The following is a 22462-nucleotide window of genomic DNA, read 5'->3' as shown; positions in this document are numbered from 1 at the left end:
CTAAGACTCTGGTGAGAAGAAATTTAAAAAAGAAGAATCCCACAGAGCAAGGAGCAGGAGGAGGTTATCAGTAGACTAGTTACCTCAGTAAGCTTCTGGAGGAAAGAAAGCAGGTAGAAATGAAGAGGCCACTAACCCAGAGATGAGGAAGCTGCAGCTCAGAATATGCCGTGCAGAGGGTATACCCCTGTGGAACACATGGCTGTGTCTCATCAGAACGATGGAAGACAGGGAAGTGACCACCTTCCAAGTGTTGAAAGAAATAGACAGTTAACCAAGAATTCCATATCCAGCTGAACTCTCCCTGAAAAAGTGGAGAAATTAAAACATCTCCAGGTTTAAAAACAAAACATTAAAAAAACAAAACAGAATTTGCTGCTTGCAGACTTGCCTTATAAGAAATACTACACCTCAAGCCAAAACAAAGGACACTAAAGGGTAACTCGAATCCACACAAAGAAAGAGCAACAGAAAAGTTCACAAAATAGGTATCATAAAAATACTTAGAAATGGGGCACCTGGGTGGCTCAGTCAGTTAAGCATCAGACTCTTGGTTTTGGCTCAGGTCACTATCTCAGGGTCGTGAGACCCACGCTCCGCTCGTAGTCTGCTTCAGATCCTCTCTCTCCCTCTCCTTCTGCCCCTCCCCCTGCTCACACACACACAATCTCTCTCCCAAATAAATAAAATCTTTTTAAAAAATCTAACATGAAAGAAGGCAAGAATCAAGGAATAAAGAAGTGCAAAGACATAAAACATAAAAAAATACAAAAATGCAGATATAAATTCTAATTTATAGTAATTATATTAAATGTTAATGGTTCACATACCCACCCACTCAAGTAAAAGATTGGCAGAATAGATTTTTAAAATGATCCAGCTAGGGGTGCCTGGGTGACTCAGCTGGTTAAGCATCTGCCTTCCGCTCAGGTCATGATCTCAGGGTGCAGGGACTGAGTCTGGCATTGGGCTCCCTACTGGGCAGGGAGCCTGCTTCTCCCTCTGCCTGCCACTCCCCCTGCTTGGGTTCTCTCTCTCTCTGTGTCAAATAAATAAATAAATAAATATATATATATATAAATCCATCTAACAAAATATACATAAGATCTACATGAGGAAAACCATAAAACTCCGATAAACCAAATAAATAAACTAAATAAATGGAGAGATATTTATGTTCATGGATAGGAAGATCCAATATTGTCAAGATGTCAATTCTTCTCAGTTTGATGTATAGATTCAATGCAGTCCCAGCCAAAATCTCAATAAGTTATTTTATGGACATCATTAAAATGATTCTAAAATTTATATGGAGAGGGAAAAGACCTAGAATAGCTGATAAAATACTTAAAGAGAACAAAGTTGGAGGACTGACATTACCCAACTTCAAGACTTACTATAAAGCTACAGTAATCAAGACAGTGTAGAATTGGCCAAAGTACAAAAATATAGATCCATGGAACAGAGAGCCCAGGAGTAAACCCACATAAATAAAGTCAAGTGATCTTTGATGAAGAAGCAAAGGGAACACAACAGAGCAAAGACAGTCTCTTCAACAAATGGTGTTGGAAAAACTGGACACCCACATACCAAAAAAAAAAAAAAAAAAAATCTAGACACAAAACTCTTCACAAAAATTAACTCAAATGGATGGCAGACCTAACCATAAAATGCAAAACTGCAAATCTCCTAGAGGATAACCCAGGAGAAAACATAGACGACCTTGGGTGTAGTGATGCCTATTTAGATACAACACCAAAGGCACACCTATGAAGAAAATCATTAATAAGCTGGACTTGATTACAAAGTTCTGCTTTGCAAAAGACAGTATCAGGAGAATGAGAAGACAAGCCAGAGACTGGGAGAAAATATTTGCAAAAGACACATCTGATAATGACTTGTTATCCAAAAGATATAAAAAAAACTTAATATTCAACAATAAGAGAACAAACAACCTGATTATAAAAATGGGCCAAAGACCTTAACAGACACTCACCAAAGAAGATATACAGATGGAAAATAAGCACAGGAAAAGATGCTTCACATCATATGCCACCAGAATGCAGATGAAAACATTGAGATACCACTTCACACCTATTGGAATAGCAAAAATGTGGAGCAATGACAACACCAAATGCTGATGAGCATGGGGAGCAAAAGGAATCGCTGGTGGGAATGCAGAATGGTACAGTCACCTTGGAAGGCAGTTTGGTGGTTTCTTATAAAACTAAACATACTATACAATCCAGCAATTGCACTCCTATTTTTCCAAAGGAGTTGCAAACTGTCCACACAAAAGCTTGCACATAGATGTTCACAGCAGCTTTATTCATAAAACTTGGAAACAACTAAGATTCTCTTCAACAGGTGAATGGATAAACTGTGGTACATCCAAATAATAGAATATTATTCAGAACTTAAAAAAAAAAAGCTATCAAGCCATGAAAAGACATGGAGAGATCTTAAATGCCTATTACTAAGTAAAAGAAGCCAATCTGAAAAGGCTACATGATCTATGACTTAACTATATGACATTCCAGAAGAGGCAAAACTACAGAGGCAATAAGATCAGTGGTTACTTGGGATGGGGGAAGAAGGGAGGGGTTAATAGGCAGAGCACAGATTTTCAGGGCAGTGAAAATACTCTGTCCATTATAATGATGGATAAACGTCCTTCTACATTTGTCCAAATCCATAGAATGTCCAAATCCATAGAACACTAATAGTGAACTCTAAGGTAAGCAGACTGGGTGATTACGAGGCGTCAATGTAAGTTCATCAATGGTAACAAATGAACCATTCTGGCGGGTGATGTTGATAACTGGGGGTGCTATGCATGTGTGTGGGCAGGGGATATATGGGAAATCTCTGTCCCTTCCTCTCCAGTTTGCTGAAAACTTAAAACTTCTCTGAAAAAATAAAGGCTTTTAAAAAATGGACCCAGAAGCATAAATTAAAGAAAAACATAAATTGGATTCCATCAGAATTTAAAAATGACCCAAGCATATGCTACCTACAAAACCACACTTTAGATTCAATGACACGGGCTAAAAGAAAAAAAGATGTAAAAATACATATCATGTAAGCAGTAACCTAAATATAGCTGAGATGGCTATATATAGTATAGAATACAGTAAGACAAAAATTGTTACTAGAGACAAAATAAGGACATTTTACAATGGTAAGAAATCAATTTATCAGTAGGATATAATGACTAAATATCCATGCACCTAAGAACAGAACCCCAGGGTGCCTGGGTGGCTCAGCTGTTTAAGCATCTGCCTTTGGCTCAGGTCATGATCCCAGGGTCCTGGGATCGAGCCCCATGTTGGGCTCCCTGCTCAGCAGGGAGTCTGCTTCTCCCTCTGCCTCTGCTCCTCCCCCTTCTCCTTCTCCTTCTCTCTCTCTCTCTCTCACTCTCTCTCTCAAATAAAATCTTTAAACAAAACAAAATAAAATTTGTTCTTTAATAAAGATCAACAAAATTGGCAAATTTTTAGACAGACTAAGATGAAACTCAAATTATTAAATCAAGAGTAGAAAGGGGACATTGTAACTAACCTTATAGAAACAAAAAGGATTATAAGAAAATACTGTAAAGAAAGTATGCCAAAAAATAATAAGATGAAATAAATTACCAGAAAGACAGAAACTACCAAGAATACCTTCATGAAGAAATAGAAAAATCTGAACAGATCTACAATAAGTAAGAAATTAAATTATTTCAAAAACTTCACACAATGAAAAGCCAAGCCCAGATGGTTTTACTGGTGAGTTCTACCAAACATCTGAAGAAGAATTAACACCAATCCTTTTCAAACTCTTTCAAAAAATATAAGAGGAGAGAACATGTCATAATTCATTTTATGAGTACAGTATTATACTGATACTAAAATGTGAAAGATATCACAGGAAAAGAAACTATTGACCAACATCTCTTTTAAATATGGAGGCAAAATCCTCAATGTTAGCAAAATGAATCCAACAACATATAGAAAAGTGTATACACCATGAGCAAGTGGAATTTATCTCAGGAATGCAAGGTTGGTTTAACATTCAAAAATCAATGTAATATATCAATAATAAAAGACAAAAACCACATGATCATCTCAACGGACACAGAAAAATCATTTGACAAAATCCAACATCCTCTCAAGGTAAAAACACTCAATAAACTAGCAGTAGGAGGGAATTTCCTCAACCTGATAAAGGACATCTATGAAAAATCCACAACTAACATCATGATTTACAGAAAGATGGAGGGCTTTCTCCTAAGATCATGAGTAAGACAAGGATATGTACTCTTACTGTATCTACTCAACATTGTAATGGAGGTTCCAGTCAGTGCAATAATGCAAGAACACGGAATAAAAGGCTTCCATACTGGAAAAGAAGTAAAACTATTTCTACTTTCAGATAGGATGTTGTATTTAGAAAGTTCTAAGAAATCAACTAAAAAAAATTCAAAACTGATAAGTGGTTCAGCAAGTTGGCAAGATACAAGATAATACACAAACCCAGTTTTATTTCTATAAGCTTGAATTAAATTATAGTTTTATTTCTATAAACTGTTTAAAAATGCTCTTTTTCAAGTTGAGTCAGTTCCCCCTACTCCTAATTTTCTGAGAGTTTTTAATAATGTGTCACTGTTTAATTGTGTCAAATGCTTTTTCTGCATCAACTGATACAAATATATGATTTTTATCTCTTTAACCTGTTGATATAGTGGATTACCCTGAATGATTTCTGAATATTGAACCAGGCTTGCACCTTCTCTCAGCACTGCTTTAGAGGGCCCACAAATTTTTGATATGTTGAGATTTCATTCAACTCAATGTATTTCCCCCCTAGACAAGCACATCCACTCTTGTCATTTTTATTTAACACAGTATGGAGGCCAGATCAATAATACAAGAAAAAGAAGTGAAAGGCTTTCATACTGGAAAGGAAAAAGTAAAATTACATTTATTCAAGGATGACATATTATCTACATAGAAGGTTTGATGCAATCTATCCACAAAAAAAACTATTAGAAATAGTAAGCCAATTTAGCAAGGCTATGGTATACATATCAATATATAAAAATTAATCACATTCTTATATAATGAGAATAAATAACAAAATTAAAATTAAAACACATTTACAATAGCATGGAAAAATATGAAATATTTAGGGATATATCTGATAAAAGAGATAAAGAGGTTGCATACTGAAAACTATAAAGCACTACTGAGAAAAATTACAGAGGACCTAAAAAGGGGGGGCAAGATCTACTGTGTTCATAGTTCAGAAGACTAGTTAAGATACCAGTTCTCCCCATAACGACCAACATAGCCATCACAAGCTCAACCAAAATCCCATGAAGCTTTTTGTAGAAATCGAAAGCCAATTATGAAACATACGGACAAGCAAGGATCCCCTGCAGCCAAAACACCATTGAAAAAGAAGAAAAAGTTGGGGGCGCCTGGGTGGTGCAGTCGTTAAGCATCTGCCTTCGGCTCAGGGCGTGATCCCGGCGTTCCGGGATCGAGTCCTACATCGGACTCCTCTGCTAGGAGCCTGCTTCTTCTTTTCCCACTCCCCGGCTGTCTCTCTGTCACATAAATAAATAAAATCTTGAAAAAAAAAAGAAAAGAAAAAGAAGAAAAAGTTGTCCATCTAACACTACTTAATTTCTAACAGCAGTAATAAAAACAGTGAAGGGGCTTAAAGCCAGATAAATGGAGCAATGGGACAAAAAAAAGAAGGTCCAAAAATATACCCACACCTGCTGGACGACTGATTTTTGACAAAGATGCAAAAGCAAGATAAGATGAAATAAATTACTAAATAAAATAAGGCAGACAGAAAAGAGTACATACAGGTAACTCCATTTATATGAAGTTAAATCAAATGCCCTTCAACATCTTTTCTTTGCTCTGTCTCTGAACTAACTGGAACTAATTCCAAAGACGCTAATCCTTTGTTCCTATTAGATCAGCTGCCATCCTCCTTACGGGCAAAATCTCCAACAGATATTGGCGGAATCCACAGTGCAGCTCCCATCAAGATTCAAACAGATCCTTCCAAATCTCTCCCCAGAACTAACCAAAACCCCATAAATAAAGCAGCCCTTCAAGGCATCAAGTCCATAACAGAAGATTACAAGGTTCGGGGCCTCATTATCTCCTGCACTAGTTCCTGCAATATCTCTAGTTTACCTGTGAGAACACTCAGTGGCTGAGGATGAAGGTTTGTCCAGGATCCCGAGCTAATAAATACCACTGCTATCCCTCAGCACCCTGCTGTTCCTAACCCCATACATACTGCCACCCAACCCGACTGAAACCACATTTTTCACTGTAACTCATCTATGCATTTTTCAGTATTCCAGCAGATAAGGACAGCCAAAATCTTTTTGCTTTCACTTGGGAAGAATTAAAATCCATCTGGACAGTCATGCCCCAAGGTTTCTCGGAGTCCTTCTTACTTTTCACAAACTTAAAGGTGGATTCAGACGACAAAGTTTTCTGCAGGCTCTACTTCGTTTCAGTACATAGATGATCCACTCTTCCGCTCCTCTTCTCAGACCTCTTCACAGGAAGGCAACGTTCATCTGTTAAAACTTTTGCCCTTAAAGGGACATAAAATCTCCAAAGAAAAATTGCGGTTTGTTCAAACTCAGGTTCTGTATTTAGGGTCCCTCATCTCAGAACCAGGACTAAATTTGCATCCAGGGAGACTTCAAGGCATCCTGAACATCCCTAAACCCAAAACTAAGCACCAATGACGAGATTTTCTTGGACTAGCTGACTACTGTCGAAATTGGATCCCAAACTCTCTTACGGCTCAACCTCTACATGCTTTACTGAAAATCAACAAACCTGACCCGATTATTTGGAAAGATCAGGATGACAGACCTTTTGCGACTTTAAGGAAAAGCATAATAAGGTCCCTGCCTTTGGACATCTTAGCTATCAACTTCCCTTTTTCCTCTTTGTCTGTGAGAGGAGGGAATGCCCTTGGAGTGCTCACTCCACAGGGGACCATCACCACCCCATAGGGCATTACAGCCAACAACCAGACCTGAATATGGCTCAGGTATATCCCCCCTTGCCTCTCAGTCATTCCTGCCACTGTCCTCTTAGTGAAGGCCACTGTAGAATAGTCACGGGGTCCCCTCTAACCATCCCTGTGCCCCATGCAGTAGAAGCCCTCCTGAATTCGCCTCACACTCGATACTTGTCAGCCAGTCGCTGCACCTCCTGACACCCTCCTGCTAACTGCCGCTCGTACAACTCTTCCTCACTGCAGTAGGCTTAACCCTGCTACTCTTCCCTCCCTCGCGACTGCTTGATGCTGACAGATCACCTTTTGATACCCTGTGACAATCTAGAGGAATTTCTCTGCAGATCAAATGCAGGTTTTTAATGGTTTACTGATGGTTCTTATTTAAAGGATGAAATTGTTAAATATCCTGCTGGATCTGCTATGGGAACTCCCTTTGAAGTCACTGAGGCAGCACATTTACCTTTGGCTACTTCAGCCAAACAGGCTGAATTGTATGCCCTGACTTGAGCCTGACACCCTAGCTGAGGGTAAAACAACAAGCATTCATACCCAGAGCTGGTATGCCTTCCAGTAGCTCATGACTTTGAAATACTGTGGAAACAGTGAGGTTTACCTCCAATGGAGATAAAATTTTAAAAGGCTATATCCAAAATTTATTACACGCCATATTTTCGCTGGCTGCTCTGGCCATTATTAAAGTTCCTGGGCATTCTGGAAGTGACTCTCTGGAGGCCACAGGAAATCACCTCACTAATATTTCTGGGCAAAAAAAAAGCTACTCTCAAGGAAACCAATAGCCAGACCTCTATCATGGTCCAAAGGGATGTTCTCCCAAATGATCATTTGGAAAAACTGACCAGGAGGCCCCAAAAATTGGCCCCTGAAAAGGAAAAACAGTATTGGAAATCTAATAATTGTTGGTTTGATAAAAAGAAAGAAGTCTTCTGGTTTGGACCAAATAACAAGGTGCCCAGCAGAAGTTCCAAAATTCCCACTACTTACCACCGTACGTGCTTTAAACCATTGGTTTCCTGACACAGCGATAGCATTCAGGAACCAGTATTGGTGGGGGAGAGGTAATAGGGCCACAGAAAGTGCCTATCTTGCTTGTCCCGCCTGTTCAGATTTTATTTATTTATTCAACAGAGATAGAGACAGCCAGCGAGAGAGGGAACACAAGCAGGGGGAGTGGGAGAGGAAGAAGCAGGCTCCTAGTGGAGGAGCCTGATGTGGGGCTCGATCCCACAACGCCGGGATCACGCCCTGAGCTGAAGGCAGACGCCTAACCGCTGTGCCACCCAGGCGCCCCTGTCCCGCCTGTTCAAAGCATAGTTCGGGGAGAACTGCGCTGCTCCCAGACCCCGGACGGCCTGATGGGCCATTCCACATTTGGCAAATGGATGTGATGCCGCTTCCGTATCTCAGGGATAGAAATACATTTTAGTCATGGTCTGTATGTTTTGTCACTGGACCGAAGCTTTCCCTTGCAGACAGGCCACTGCTTCTTCTGTGGCTCAAATTCTGTGAGAAAGAGAACCCCTACCTGAGGACCCCTCTCAAACTTCACGGCGATCAGAGAACCCGTTTTACCGGTCAGGTACTTCGACAAATGTGCGCTGTGTGGCGGGTGTTACAACACTTGGCACCGTGCGCACCGTCCTCAGTCCTCAGAGTTAGTCACACTCACTGACGGCATCACGAAGTCTCAACTGGCAACATCTGTCGAGACCATAGCATAATGTGGAGTTGTCATATTATTTTTTCTGTGTATAACTGTTTTTAAGTTTTGCATATTTTTTTTAAAGGTTTATTTATTTATTTATTTGACAGAGATAGAGACAGCCAGTGAGAGAGGGAACACAAGCAGGGGGAGTGGGAGAGGAAGAAGCAGGCTCCTAGCAGAGGAGCCTGATGTGGGGCTCGATCCCATAACGCGGGGATCACGCCCTGAGCCGAAGGCAGACGCTTAACCGCTGTGCCACCCAGGCGCCCCTGCATATTTTTAAAAGTAGGCTCCACACCCAACACAGGGCTTTAACTCACAAACCTGAGATCAGGTCCTGAGATCAAGAGTTGGACGTTCCGCCAACTGAGCCATCCAGGCGCCCCAAGTTTTGCATTTTATTACCTGTCAAACTTTTGCAAAAACGATGTGCCCAATAAGGTGATTCTGGTTCATGCTTCAAGATGGTTTCCAACACATACAACCTTGAGAAAACAGAGACTTTAGATGGGAAGTACCTGGGAGTTTCTCCTTCCTCACTCTCCTGGTTACTCAACTGTGGTCTTAAGTACTTTCAATTGCTATGCACCTTCCATCTGATGCAGGCCAGGACAACCAGGAAAGGTCCTTCCTGGCACCAAGGGACAAAACCACTAAAAACAGAAAACCTGACTCAGGACCAGTGATGCTTTTGGGGAAAGATCTTGATTAAAAGGGGGAAATGAGGGGCATCTGGGTGGCTCAGTCGGTTAAGCATCTTCCTTCAGCTCAGGTTGAATCCAGCAAATTGACTATATAAAAAGGGCACTACATCATGATCACATGGGGTTCATTCCAACAATGCAAGGCTGATTCAACATCTGTAAATCGATCAATGTAATTCATCATATCAACAGACTGAATGAAAAAAAGTAGGATTGGGATGCCTGGGTGGCTCAGTCGGTTAAGTGTCTGCCTTCACCTCAGGTCATGATCCTGGGGATCTGGGATCCAGCCCTGAGTTGGGCTCCCTGCTCAGTGGGGTGTCTGCTTCTCCCTCTCCCTCTGCCCCTCAGCCTCTCCCTGCTTGTGCTCTCTTGATCCTGTGCTCTCTCTCTCTCTCGCTCTCTCTCTAATAAGTAAAATCTTAAAAAAAAAAAAAGATAGGATGGGGCATCTGGGTGGCTTAGTCAGTTGGGTGGCTGCCTTCAGCTCAGATTGTGATCCCGGGGTCCTGGGATGGAGCCCCACATCAGGCTCCCTGCTCAGTGGGAAGCATGCCTCCCCCCTCTCTGCTGCTCCCCCTGCTTGTGCTTTCTCTTGGTCTCTCTCCTGTTCTCTCTCAAATAAATAAAATCTTTAAAAATAATAATAAAAAATAAAAAAGATAGGATTATATTAATATATGCAGCAGAAAGTTCAACATCCATTCATGATAAAAACTCTCAAAAGGGGCGCCTGGGTGGCTTAGTCATTAAGCTTCTGCCTTTGGCTCAGGGCGTGATCCCAGGGTCTTGGGATCGAGCCCCGCATCGGGCTCCTCCGCTGGGAGTCTGCTTCTTCCTCTCCCACCCCCCTGCTTGTGTTCCCTCTCTCGCTGGCTGTCTCTGTCTCTGTCAAATAAATAAATAAAATCTTCAAAAAAAAAAAAAAAAAACTCCCAAAAAACTTAGAAAGGAACTTCCTTAACCTATTAAAGACTATTTTTAAAAATCACAGCTAACATCATACTAAATAGTGAGATGGTAAGTTTTCTCCCTAAGATCAGGAATGAAGCAAGGATGTCTTCTCTCACCACTTCTAATTCAACTTCATACTAAAATTCCTAGCTAGTATAATCAGACAAGAAAAATGAATAAAAGGTACACAAATTGGATAAAAAGAAATAAAACTGTCTTTATTCACAAACAACAAAACTGTCTATGCAGAAAACCCCAAAGAATCTACCAAATAATTTCTGTACATAATAAGTGAATTTAGCAAAGCTGAAAGGTACATAATCAAGATATAAGTCGACTGTTTTCCTATATACCAGCAATGGATACTTGGAATATGAATTTTAAAAAACAATACATTTATAATAGCATCCCCCAAAACAAAGTTCTTAGATATGGAGGTAACAACGTATGTAGAGGATTGGTGTTCTTGAATTGGAAGACTCAACACAGTAAAGATGTCAAGTCTCCCTTAGCTTAATACAATTAATATTGAAATCTTAGCCAGCTTTTTGGAAACATACTTAAGCTTATTCTAACACTTACATGAACAAGTAAAGGTATTAGAACAGCCAATTCAATTCTAGAAAGGGAGAACAAAATTGGAGGATTCGTACTACCTGATTTCAAGACTTCCTATAAAGGTACAGGAATGACCACAGAGGGGCAAAAGAATGACTCATCCATCAATGGTACACAACAAAGCCTGGAAACAGACCCACAAAAACACAGTCAATTTTTGACAAAGGTGCAAAGACAATTTAGTAGGGAAAGACCAGCCTTTCAACAAGTGATGCCAGACACCGGAAGTATATATGTAAGAAACTGAACCTCACACAAATATTAACTGAAAATGGATCACTGACCTACATATAAAACGCAGACACTATAAAATTCTAGAAGAAAACACGGGGAAATCTGCATTATGAGTTTTAAGTACAAAGCAAAAGCAAATTTATGAATGAAGAAACTTTTAAGTTGGATTTAATTAAAATGAAAACCTTGAACACTGTGAAAGCCACTGTGAAGAGGATGAGAAGACAGACTGGGAGAAAATATCTGCAAAACCCACATCTGATAAAGGACATGCACCCAGCATATGCCAAGAACTTTTAGGCTGAATAATAAGAAGACAACTCGGGGTGCCTGGGTGGCACAGCGGTTAAACGTCTGCCTTCGGCTCAGGGCGTGATCCCAGCGTTATGGGATCGAGCCCCACATCAGGCTCCTCTGCTATGAGCCTGCTTCTTCCTCTCCCACTCCCCCTGCTTGTGTTCCCTCTCTCGCTGGCTGTCTCTGTCTCTGTCGAATGAATAAATAAAATCTTTAAAAAAAAAAATAAGAAGACAACTCAATTTTTTTAAATTGGCAAAATGAGAGAGAGAGGGTAAGGGGAGGGAGGGGGTGGGAGGGAGAGCATGATGGCAGGAAGGACAGGTTCCAGGATAGAGAGAAAATAGCTTAACGTTTGCAGGAGGACTATTTTCTGCTCATATATCGGTTGGATAATGAGAGATCTTATAGATATCTACATATCATATTTTTATTTAAGAAAAAAAATGAAAAGGCCATCAGTGTGTATAAACTGTGGTTGCTGTAGTATTTTTCTTGTAGAAAAGAAACTGGTATTAATTTGAATACTTTTGAGTAGGAAATGGTTGAGCAAATTCTAGCATATATTTCTCATGGAATACAAACCAGGCATGTTTCCACTAAGTTAGCTGGTGTACTGAGTGTACACTCCGAGGGTACTCACATGCACTGAGCTGGAAAACTGACTATAATAGTGATAATATAAAAAATAAAAAGCAAGTTGCAGAGTAATAATTTTTGTCTAGTTACATTTATCTGTAAAAATTTTCAAAATGATAGAAAAATGCATTTGTGCATTAGAAGCATGGGGGAAACTGGCAGCACATGGGTTGGTCTGTTAATACCAGCTTTAAAAGATTTACATTTGGAGCAAAAAAGGGAGTGTTTGTCTTGTTTGAGTCCCTTTATACACTTCTGTATTGTTTGAGCTTTACTTTGGAATTAAAAATAAAACCTTGTTATATTTTTTACTTTCTACTGAAACAAAAAAAAATTGGGCAAAAGATCTGCACAGATACCTCCTAAAGATCTACAGATGAACATAAACCTACGGGGGCGCCTGGGTGGCACAGCGGTTGAGCGTCTGCCTTCGGCTCAGGGCGTGATCCCGGCGTTCTGGGATCGAGCCCCACATCGGGCTCCTCCGCTGGGAGCCTGCTTCTTCCTCTCCCACTCCCCCTGCTTGTGTTCCCTCTCTCGCTGGCTGTCTCTGTCTCTGTCAAATAAATAAATAAAATCTTAAAAAAAAAAAAAAGGAAAAAAGAAAAGAAACCTATGCGAAGATGCTCAGTATAGGGACGCTAGCTACAACCACAGTGACACACCATTGTACATCTGTCAGAAGAGCAAAAAACAAAACACGAGAAATAGCAAAAAACAAAATAGCAAAAATAGCAAAAAACAAAAACACGAGAAAACCTAGCAATATCAAGTGCCGGCAGGGGTGGAAAGCAACAGGAACCCACTTTCCCTGCTGGTGGGAATGAGTGCAGCACGGTACGGCCATTCAGAAGGCAGCTACAGCGATGGATACATAATGTTATCCACTCATCAAAACCCCTAGAACTACTTTATAGCACAAAGAATAAACTTTAATGCAGTATTTTAAAATGCAAATTAAAAAATCAACTGAGGAGTGGAGAGAAGGGGGATGCAGACTATGACAAAAGAATTTAATTGTATTATGGGACACTCGGGTGGCTCAGTCAGTTAAGTGTCCGTCTCCTGATTTCAGTTCAGGTCAATCTCAGGGTCATGGGATCGAGCCTGCTTTAGTCTCTGCACGCAGTGTGGAGCCTGCTTCAGATTTTCTCTCTCTCCCTCTGCCCCTCCCCTGCTCACGTGTGCACAAGCTTGCTTGCTCGCTCTCTCTCAAATGAACAAAGCTTTAAAAAAAGAATTTAACTGTATTACAAATGTATGACATAAACTCATGGGGAGGATGGGAGAAAAGGACCTGAATAAGTTTGGAAATGACTAGAAACTGAAAGACAGAACAGAAGGAACTGTACATTCCCAACTATAGCTGGAAATACTGTTTCTCATGGAGGTGCTGGTTAACGACTTTGATAGTGCTGTACGCATATACTGGGACTGAAAAAAATAAGTAAAAACATGGTGAATGGCAGAAGCCACGTTTCTCACTGCTGGGAGTGGAAAGTTAGAGAGAACAGGTAAGTAAAGGGGGAAAGACTAGAATGAACCATGGGGTTCAGGAGTCACTGAATTTGAGACATCAGTGGGCACTCCTGTTTAGTTTAATACAGAAACTGATGGGGGCACCTGGGTGGCTCAGTCAGTTAAGGATCTGCCTTTGGCTCAGGTCATGATCCCAGGGTCCTGGGATGGAGCCCCACATCGGGCTCCCTGATCAGCGGGGGCCTGCTTCTCCCTCTCCGACTCCCCCTGCTTGTGTTCTCTCTCTCGCTGTGTCTCTCTCTCTGTCAAATAAATAAAATCTTTAAAAAAATACAGAAACTGATGAGTAAAAGTAAAAATAATAGCGATGTACGCATACACAGGTATTCATTTCCTAGCTCTGCTCACTGATAGGACCTAAAAGCAATGACACCCCAGTAGCAATGAGCACATCAGAGCAAATCCTGGGGTTTAATACCATTCTCCAGTAAAAGGATCTAGAGTCCCTTGTTGAAATGGCTGATTTTAGGCCTAGAACAGGGAATATACAAGAAAGTAGGGAAGTGCTCAAAACACAAACTGCTGGGAATATGTCAAAGAGATAAAGAAACCAAATAAAAGAGTCCCAATGGCAAAAGCTGGAACAATTTGAGCAAGAAAATGTGCAGTTTTCAACTATAACTATCTAGTAACAGAAACCTTTGACATGCTCCATAATATAAAACTGTGTCATTGTGCAGGTATATTTTTTTTCAAAGTAGGAGGGCAGAATATACCAGGAACATAAATTAAAAGGGACAAACTAGAGTATACTTTAGAGGGGAAGAGGCCAAGATGCCTTGGGATTCACATGAACAGTCTGATGCAATATAATAAATATTTGAGCCCCTAGCAGGTACCAAGAACTCTAGAGACATGGGGGAATATGAGAATAAATAAAACAGTTCCTGACCTGCATGGCCTGAAGGACAGCTTAGGATGAAGGCCAGACGCTGTAACAGGCTGACTTGGGCGCCACGTCTGGCACAAAGTAAGTGATGAATGTATGTTACAATCTCTTCCCCAAATGCCCAATGCAACGGGATTCACTCTGTGGACACCAATAAATTTCACCACTTATGTGACAAAAGGATATTACTTCCATTCTATATTGTTATAATCAACTAGAAAAGTTAGTTTTTTTAAAAGTATAGAATTTAAAAGTCTAAAATTTAACATAAGGAAAAAGTTCCATTTTATTGCCTATGTGAACATGGGGAACTTTGTAGTCTGACTCAAGGGGTCTACCCCTAACCCAAGTGACAGGCAAGTAGGAAACAAGACTCCGGCGGGCACTAAGAAGCACAATCATTCCACGGTCACCTTCTAGAATTTTAGACAGTTAAGTGCATTCACACTTTAAAAATCCACACGTAATTAGCATTCTGTATCCCTGTTTTGAAATATCAAATTGTTGCGTCAGATGGAAGAGAAGAAAATTATCTAAATGAGAATGCTTTTCCCATGTGCACCAGGAAACACACATAACTAATCACTGAGAGAAGAAAACCTCCCCTGTGCTCCTGCTTCTCATCTCTGCTTTCAATGAGCTTTTGCTCAAAGGAAAGAAAACAGTTGATTCTGTACAGCTTTACACTGACAAAATTAGTACATGTTGGCTAAGTTGGATGCATGCTAGGACTTTTGCAAAACAGCCTTATGGAGGGAATGTGGAGATCAGTCAGCTGGGGGTGGAGGAAATGAGCTCAGCTACGGAGGAGAAAGGGAGAGAACAGTGTGATGACAGTGTTTACAGACATGGTGAAGGCGAGCTTGTTTGGGTAGGCCACTGACATAAAGCAAGGAGCCCAAGCAGTATTCAAGGAATGACAGCAATGACAACAGTGAGCCCTATAAAGGACCTAGTTCAAGGTAGGTGCCGGCTAGCAGGAGCACAGCCTGCAGGAGCTGGCGCTGGGGAAGACAGGGGTTGGCTGGAGCAGCAGTAGGTCATTTCAGGAACATATTATAATATTAAAAATTGACTTGAAATGATAAAACATCTCTATTAAAGAAAGTCAAACACAAAAGTTATACACTTAGTATGTACGAATAATCAGGCAGAGCAAAAGGACCTGAAAGAGACTAAATGTTGGCAAGAGAGTACGGCTGACTTTTTTTCCCCTAATATATTCCTATGTTTTCCATTAGTACTTATTTATTTTGCTATTGTTCAGTTATTACTCAAATGACTAACACAAACTTAAAAAGTTAGTTCACTCATACCTTTCCCTAAAGATACATGACGAGCCAGATGTCTGAAGATATCCAAAGTCAAAATCTGCTGTGGTTTATAAACAGACTAGATCAAAGGTTCTGACCTTAAAGTAAGTCCATTCATTCATGGAACAGGTTCAAAACAGATAATATAAAATAGATACATGTTCACGGCAAATAAAGAGGGTAAAGCACGCACAGGAGAGCTGCCCTTTTATACGACCATTATGAATAAACCCATTGTAGATTATCAAAGACAAAGTAAACTAATGAAATATTAACAGTGATGGAACTGTAAGTTTTCTTTTCTTTCTGGCTTATCAGTATTTTCTGAATGTTTATATTCTGTAAGGTTTTACTTTTATAGGAATGACATTTCTATTTTTTCAAAAGATTCTATAGTTGTACTGGTTATCATTATGTACAGTTTTAGGTATTTACTTTCATGCTGTATGTTAAAATACATTCCTACCATTGTTCTTAATGTCTATTATAAATTTAATCTGTGGCCTGAGTCATTTATTTATAATTTCTCATTGGGGATGAAGACAGAACTACTGTGTGTTTCAAAACAGCCATAATTTAATAGTCAAATACATTTGCACATCAGTGATAGATACAACAAAATTGCTAGTAAGTCTGAGGTAATATACAAAAGGCTAAGTGGAATTTAAACACTGGGACATTTTCTTTGGGACACAAAAATTTTAAACTTGAATATTTATTACTCAACTCTAAACATATTTACAGTCAGCTTCCTCCCCTTTCCCTACAATTCTCAGAAAAAATTCCAGCATGTGATTTTACTTTCCTGTATTGACCCCAAATCCTCCCAAGTATACTCTCCATGCTTTGCCTCCAGCAAATGAAGTAAAAGATAAAAATTCTGAAGGACTCGCTGACAAGGTTTGAAGAGAACCTACGGTGTTACTGATGGGTGACTTCTTGGGTAACCTTCCTTCAGAGGCTCCCAAACAGAGCCGCTGCAGTCCAGAGGGGGCGGGGGCGCCACGCAATAAGGCTAGGGGCCAGAATTAGGGAAGGAAAGGAACAGAGAACTGGAGTTTGTTCCTGGATTGGTGATTTGGACTTCTAAATTTATCCTGTAAAGCAATTTAATAAATGGATTCTCTGGTCCGTATTCTAGCAATAAAACACCTGCTTAAAAAGAATCAGAATCTTGTGAGCAAAAAGCATATTTATCTACCATATAATACTAGAAAAAAATACAAACTATAAAATAGAATGTAGAGTATGATCTGATTTTTATAAAAGAAACATATAAATATGTACATAGAAGATTAGAAGAATACATATCAAAATATTAACAGGGTATATTTTATCTTCTGATTATCGATACTTCCTAAATTTGACACTAAGTACATATTACCTTTAAAGGAAAATACATTATTTAAAAAAAAAAAAATATATATATATATATATATTATATGCAAACTTTTTTTTTAAGATTTTATTTATTTATTTGACAGAGAGAGACAGCCAGCGAGAGAGGGAACACAAGCAGGGGGAGTGGGAGAGGAAGAAACAGGCTCCTAACAGAGGAGCCTGATGTGGGGCTCGATCCCAGGACTCTGGGATCACGCCCTGAGCTGAAGGCAGACGCTTAACGACTGCACCACCCAGGCGCCCCATATATGCAAACTTCTTGTAAAACAGAATTGGGAACAGAATAAAATAAAAATACGCTCACAACACTAAACTACTAAGCAATTTAATTCCTAAAACATAAGATTTTTGACTTTAACAAAATGGAGAAAATGTAAACTCTTTAGACTTACCTAGAGTTTAGTCTTTATAAACTATAAAGGTAACGCCTCAGGATTGACTTTGCAAAGGCACGATTCTACATGAGAACATGTTTCCATGAGTAGCTAAGATGGCGTGGCCCTTCTTAAACATACAAGAATTTACCACTAAATCTATCACTAATAGATCCATTTAAAGCGTTACAATGTCTGGCACATAGTAAATGCTCAAAAAGGTTTTGATGGAATAAAGTCCTGAGTTCATATATAAGGCCAGACAACTTTCCTTTTGAAGGGTTGAGCACACAAATTACTAGATTAACCGTGCAGGAGAAGAGATGGTACTGCTTGGACTGTAGCCAACAGAAATGGCTACAAGACCAAGAAGGCATGCTTTCATTTCCTCAAGGAACTACGAGTGGGCTTTCTCCCAGCTAATATCCACCTGCGGTGACCAGCTCCTATGCTAAAATCAGGACAGCATCCAGACAGGAAGGTCTGACCAGAGACAGACAGTGTTCACGCCCACATAGAAGGAACGAGGAGCAGAAGTGCTCTTTGACAGCAGCTAGAATGAGGCTAGGCAACGGCCCTCTGGTGGAACCTGACACTCAAAATGTTATGGACTAAAATCATAAGGTTTACTACCCAAGAGGACAACTGCTAGGTTTTAAACCATGACAAAAAAGTCATGTACAAATACTTAACTAGATAGCCCAGAAAATGTGACTAATAACAAACTTGAGAAGATAGAAAATAATAAGCAGAAACCCTGCTAGCATTTTTCTTCATGCAAGTGTAAGTAGTTACGGAGTTTCAAGTTTTCATCGTTGCAACTAGTTACTTACGAAATGCATTTTCCTTAAAAATACAATTTGTTCAGTTTGCTGTGATCAGACTTATCACTGATCAACCAGAAACATAAAAACAGGTAACTTATACATTATGTCTAAGGTTCCGGGCTAGCTGTTCCCTCAGACACCTGTTTAATGGTCAGCCCATACTCACTGTTTGTATCAAAATTCTCATGGGTTTAACAATCAAGAAATTTTAGAGAGTGCTCACTTTGGCAGCACATATACTAAAATAAATTTTAGAGACCATGGAGTGGTGCATGGGTGGCTCAGTTAGTTGAGCGTCTGACTCTTGGTTTCAGCTCAGGTTGCGATCTCAGGTTTGTGAGATAGAACCCCACATGGGGCTCCGTGCTCAGCAGGAAGTCTGCTTCTCTCCCTTTCCCTCTGCCCCTCTCCCTGCTCACGTGCTCTCTACAATAAATAAATAAATAAATCTTAAAAAATAATTTTAGAGACCACGGAGAAAGATTTTTGGGGCCACAATTTTCTACCAAACTAGGTGTCCATTCTAATTGCCATTAAAGAAAATGATTTCCAAGAAAGAATAAGATTATAACTTCTTAGAAATTAAGCCAAAGAACTATCAAAGCATTCACATTTTTATGTAACAAACGTAAGTTACATCTCTTACATCAACTGTAAAAATATTTTAGACCTGCGAAATCTTCAACTGTGCTTATTTATTGTCCTGAAGTTTCCTATTTTCTGACAATGTACTTTTATTTTTTAATTGTAATTTTATTTTGTTATTTAAAGATTTTTAAAAATTTATTCATTTGAGAGAAAGAGAGACAGAGAGAGCAAAGCGGGGGAGAGGCAGAGGGAGAAGAAGCTGGGAGCCTGGCGTGGGGCTCGATCCCAGGACCTGGAGATCATGACTGAGCCAAAGGCAGATGCTTAACCATCTGAGCCACCCAGGCACCCCACACAATGTAGGGTAGCTCAGTGGTTAAGCATCTGCCTTCGGCTCAGGGCGTGATCCCAGCGTTCTGGGTTCGAGCCCCACATCAGGCTCCTCCACTAAGAGCTTGCTTCTTCCTCTCCCACTCCCCCTACTTGTGTTCCCTCTCTCACTGGCTGTCTCTCTCTGTCAAATAAATAAAATCTTAAAAAACAAAAACAAAAACAATGTACTTTTAATAAGCTTAACTGAGACTCAAAAGAGTTTAAGAGAATTTTCCAACCACTATTTTGTTACAAATTAAACTCAGAAACACGTTTCCTCATCATGTTAACATTCAGAGACTGTATAGTTTTATTGTTCAAGCATTTATCACAATCTGTAATTACCTTGTTTTATTTGCTTATTGCTTTTTTTCCTATATAATTTCTGTAAGATCAGGGACCCTGTCTGCCTTCTTCACTGATATATCCCCTCTACCTAACATAAGGCCCAATACTAAAAAGTGTTCATATATATTTACTGACTTAACAAATGGGTGATTTTGGTCATAGAAAGGAAAACATGATTAGGAGTTAAATAGTCCATCCCTTCAGATTTCTCAAAAAAATTTATAAGGTGGCCCATTATTATTTTTATGGATTTTTTTAATGCCTCACACAGAGTAGATTCTCAAAAATAAATTGCATCTTTTTTGGAAATGAAAATGACATTGAATATTACAGCAAGATTAGAACTCACAAATCTGCTCTAAAAACAGTGAAGGAGAAAGAGGACAGTAGAAAAACAGTTGTGCTTAGTACTCTCCGAGGGCTTTCTACCCAGTCTCAGATAAAACCCTGGGAAACAGGGGCGCCTGGGTGGCTCAGTCGTTAAGCGTCTGCCTTTGGCTCAGGGTGTAATCCCGGTGTTCCGGGATCAAGCCCCACATCAGGCTCCTCTGCTGGAAGCCTGCTTCTTCTTCCTCTCCCACTCCCCCTGCTTGTGTTCCCTCTTTCACTGGCTGTCTCTATCTCTGTCAAATAAATAAATAAAATCTTAAAAAAAAAAAAAAAAAAAAAAAAAACAACCCTGGGAAACAAACTGAGGGCTTCAGAGGGGAGGGAGTAGGGGAATGGGATAAGCTGGTGGTGGGTATTAAGGAGGGCACGTATTGCATGGTACACTGGGTGTTATACGCAAGTGATGAATCATGGAACTTTACATCAAAAACTAGGGATGTACTGTATGGTGACTAACATAATATAATAAAAAATTATTATTAAAAAAGAAAAAAAACCCTGGAGGCACTGCCCCATCTTCAAGATGAGTGAAGTGAGAATCTGCCAGAAAGTCTGTGGCCCAAGGTCAAGAAAGTGTTGGAATTGGGATTAGAATACCAGTTCTTCCTTAAACCAAAACCCACATTATATCCTCTACTCCATGCTGCCTCCACAGGAACCAGAAAAAAAATTTTATATTTTTTTCAGTAACAACACATTAAGTGCATTAAATGACACAGTTAATATTTGCAAGGAAATGTTTTGATTATTTGACTTACGAACTTTTTAGAAAAGGTGAGTAAACTAAATAATTAAATGTATTGTTTGGTAAGGCTGAAGTGATGTGAGAAAGAACAGATAAAGTCGCTAGAAAAGAAACATTCCAGTGTGTACATTTTCACACCTACTGTACTGCTTATTTTAAAGCTAAGGAAAACCTTCAGATTCTGAGGCATTTTTAGTTTGCAAAAAGGATGAGACGTGCCTTTAAGAGAACCGTAATTTAGGGTTTGTCCTCAGGATAATTTCCAGATTTCCGACTGGAATTTTGACGTGCAAGCCCCATCTCTCTCGGAAGATTTTCCTAACTGCTGTGACCCTGAACAATCTGTATGACCAACAGCGGGGAGGCCGTTCGTTACAGCAGAGCGACACGGCGGGGTGGGCCAGACTGGCGGCCCCAGGGCTGATCTGTGGGTCCTAGGCCCTTTTCCACGGCGTGCTGAAGTCTAATATTAACTTTAAAAGAACTGCCTTGGACCTGGATTTTTTATGAGGGTCAGAGGAGCATGGAAGGAAGCGCTACACAGAAGGGAAGCGAGGAGGAGAGCAGCCCCGTGAGCGCTTTCCCAGACCAAGCGCGCCCACTCCGGAGCCCCGCAGGGCCAGCAGCGGTGTCCCTGCCAGGCCAGGAAGAGAGGGGGCAGCCCGAGCACCGGCCCGGGACCCCGGCCGGGCACCTGCAGCGGGGGACCTCCGCAGCTGGAGGGCCCCGCACCTGGGGGCCCCCCAGCACCTGAGAACACCCGCACCTGAGGGTTCCCGCACCTGGGGGCCCCCCAGGACCTGAGAACACCCGCACCCGAGGGCCCCGCACCTGAGGGCTCCCGCACCTGGGGGCCCCCCAGCACCTGAGAACATCCGCACCTGGGGGCCCCGCACCTGGGGGCCCCCCAGGACCTGAGAACACCCGCACCCGAGGGCCCCGCACCTGAGGGCCCCCGCACCTGGGGGCCCCCCAGCACCTGAGAACACCCGCACCTGAGAACACCCGCACCTGAGAACACCCGCACCTGAGGGCTCCAGCACCAGGGCCACCCGCACTAGGGGCGGGCGGGCGTCCCAAGCCGCCGCCGGCGGGGTCGTGCGCAAGGGGCTCCGGGACCGCACACGGCGGGCTCGGGTTTCTGTCCCGGCCTCGGCTTCCCCGGTGCGGACGGCGGAACGACCCCCGCCCCCGCGCTCCTCACGCGCTTTCCACCCGCGGCCGACGCGTCGGGATCGGGGCTTAGGCGGCACCGCGCCGACCCCCGCCTCTCTGGAGACCCGCCAGGCCCGGCCGCCACCCCCCTCGCCTCCCGGCCACACTCACCGCGCTCGCAGAGGACGCTCCCGCAGTCGCACGCGCAGCTGCCGCGCGCCGCGCCCCCCGTGCGCCCCACAACCGCCGGCGCCCACCTCGGCCGCGGCCGGCGCAGGGGCTGCGGGTCTCTCCCCGGTCGC

At 41.4% G+C, this 22462-nt stretch overlaps 1 protein-coding gene across 2 annotated transcripts in view; it reads right to left on the bottom strand.

The window, feature by feature from the left end:
* Positions 1-22462, bottom strand: part of PTPDC1 (protein tyrosine phosphatase domain containing 1) — a 59068-nt gene extending 36606 nt beyond the window's left edge. For both annotated transcript variants that reach the window (XM_045772488.2, XM_045772489.2), the window contains exon 1: positions 22332-22462. The gene's annotated coding sequence lies outside the window, so the exon portion shown is untranslated. The remainder of the gene's footprint in view (positions 1-22331) is intronic.

This window comes from Ursus americanus, chromosome 34 (genome assembly GCF_024610735.1).
Source record: "Ursus americanus isolate L20-20 chromosome 34, mUrsAme1.1.p, whole genome shotgun sequence".
NCBI classification, from domain to species: Eukaryota; Metazoa; Chordata; class Mammalia; order Carnivora; family Ursidae; genus Ursus; species Ursus americanus.
The sequence above is the reverse complement of the archived record's forward strand: the minus strand, read 5'-3'. Positions and strand labels throughout refer to the sequence as shown.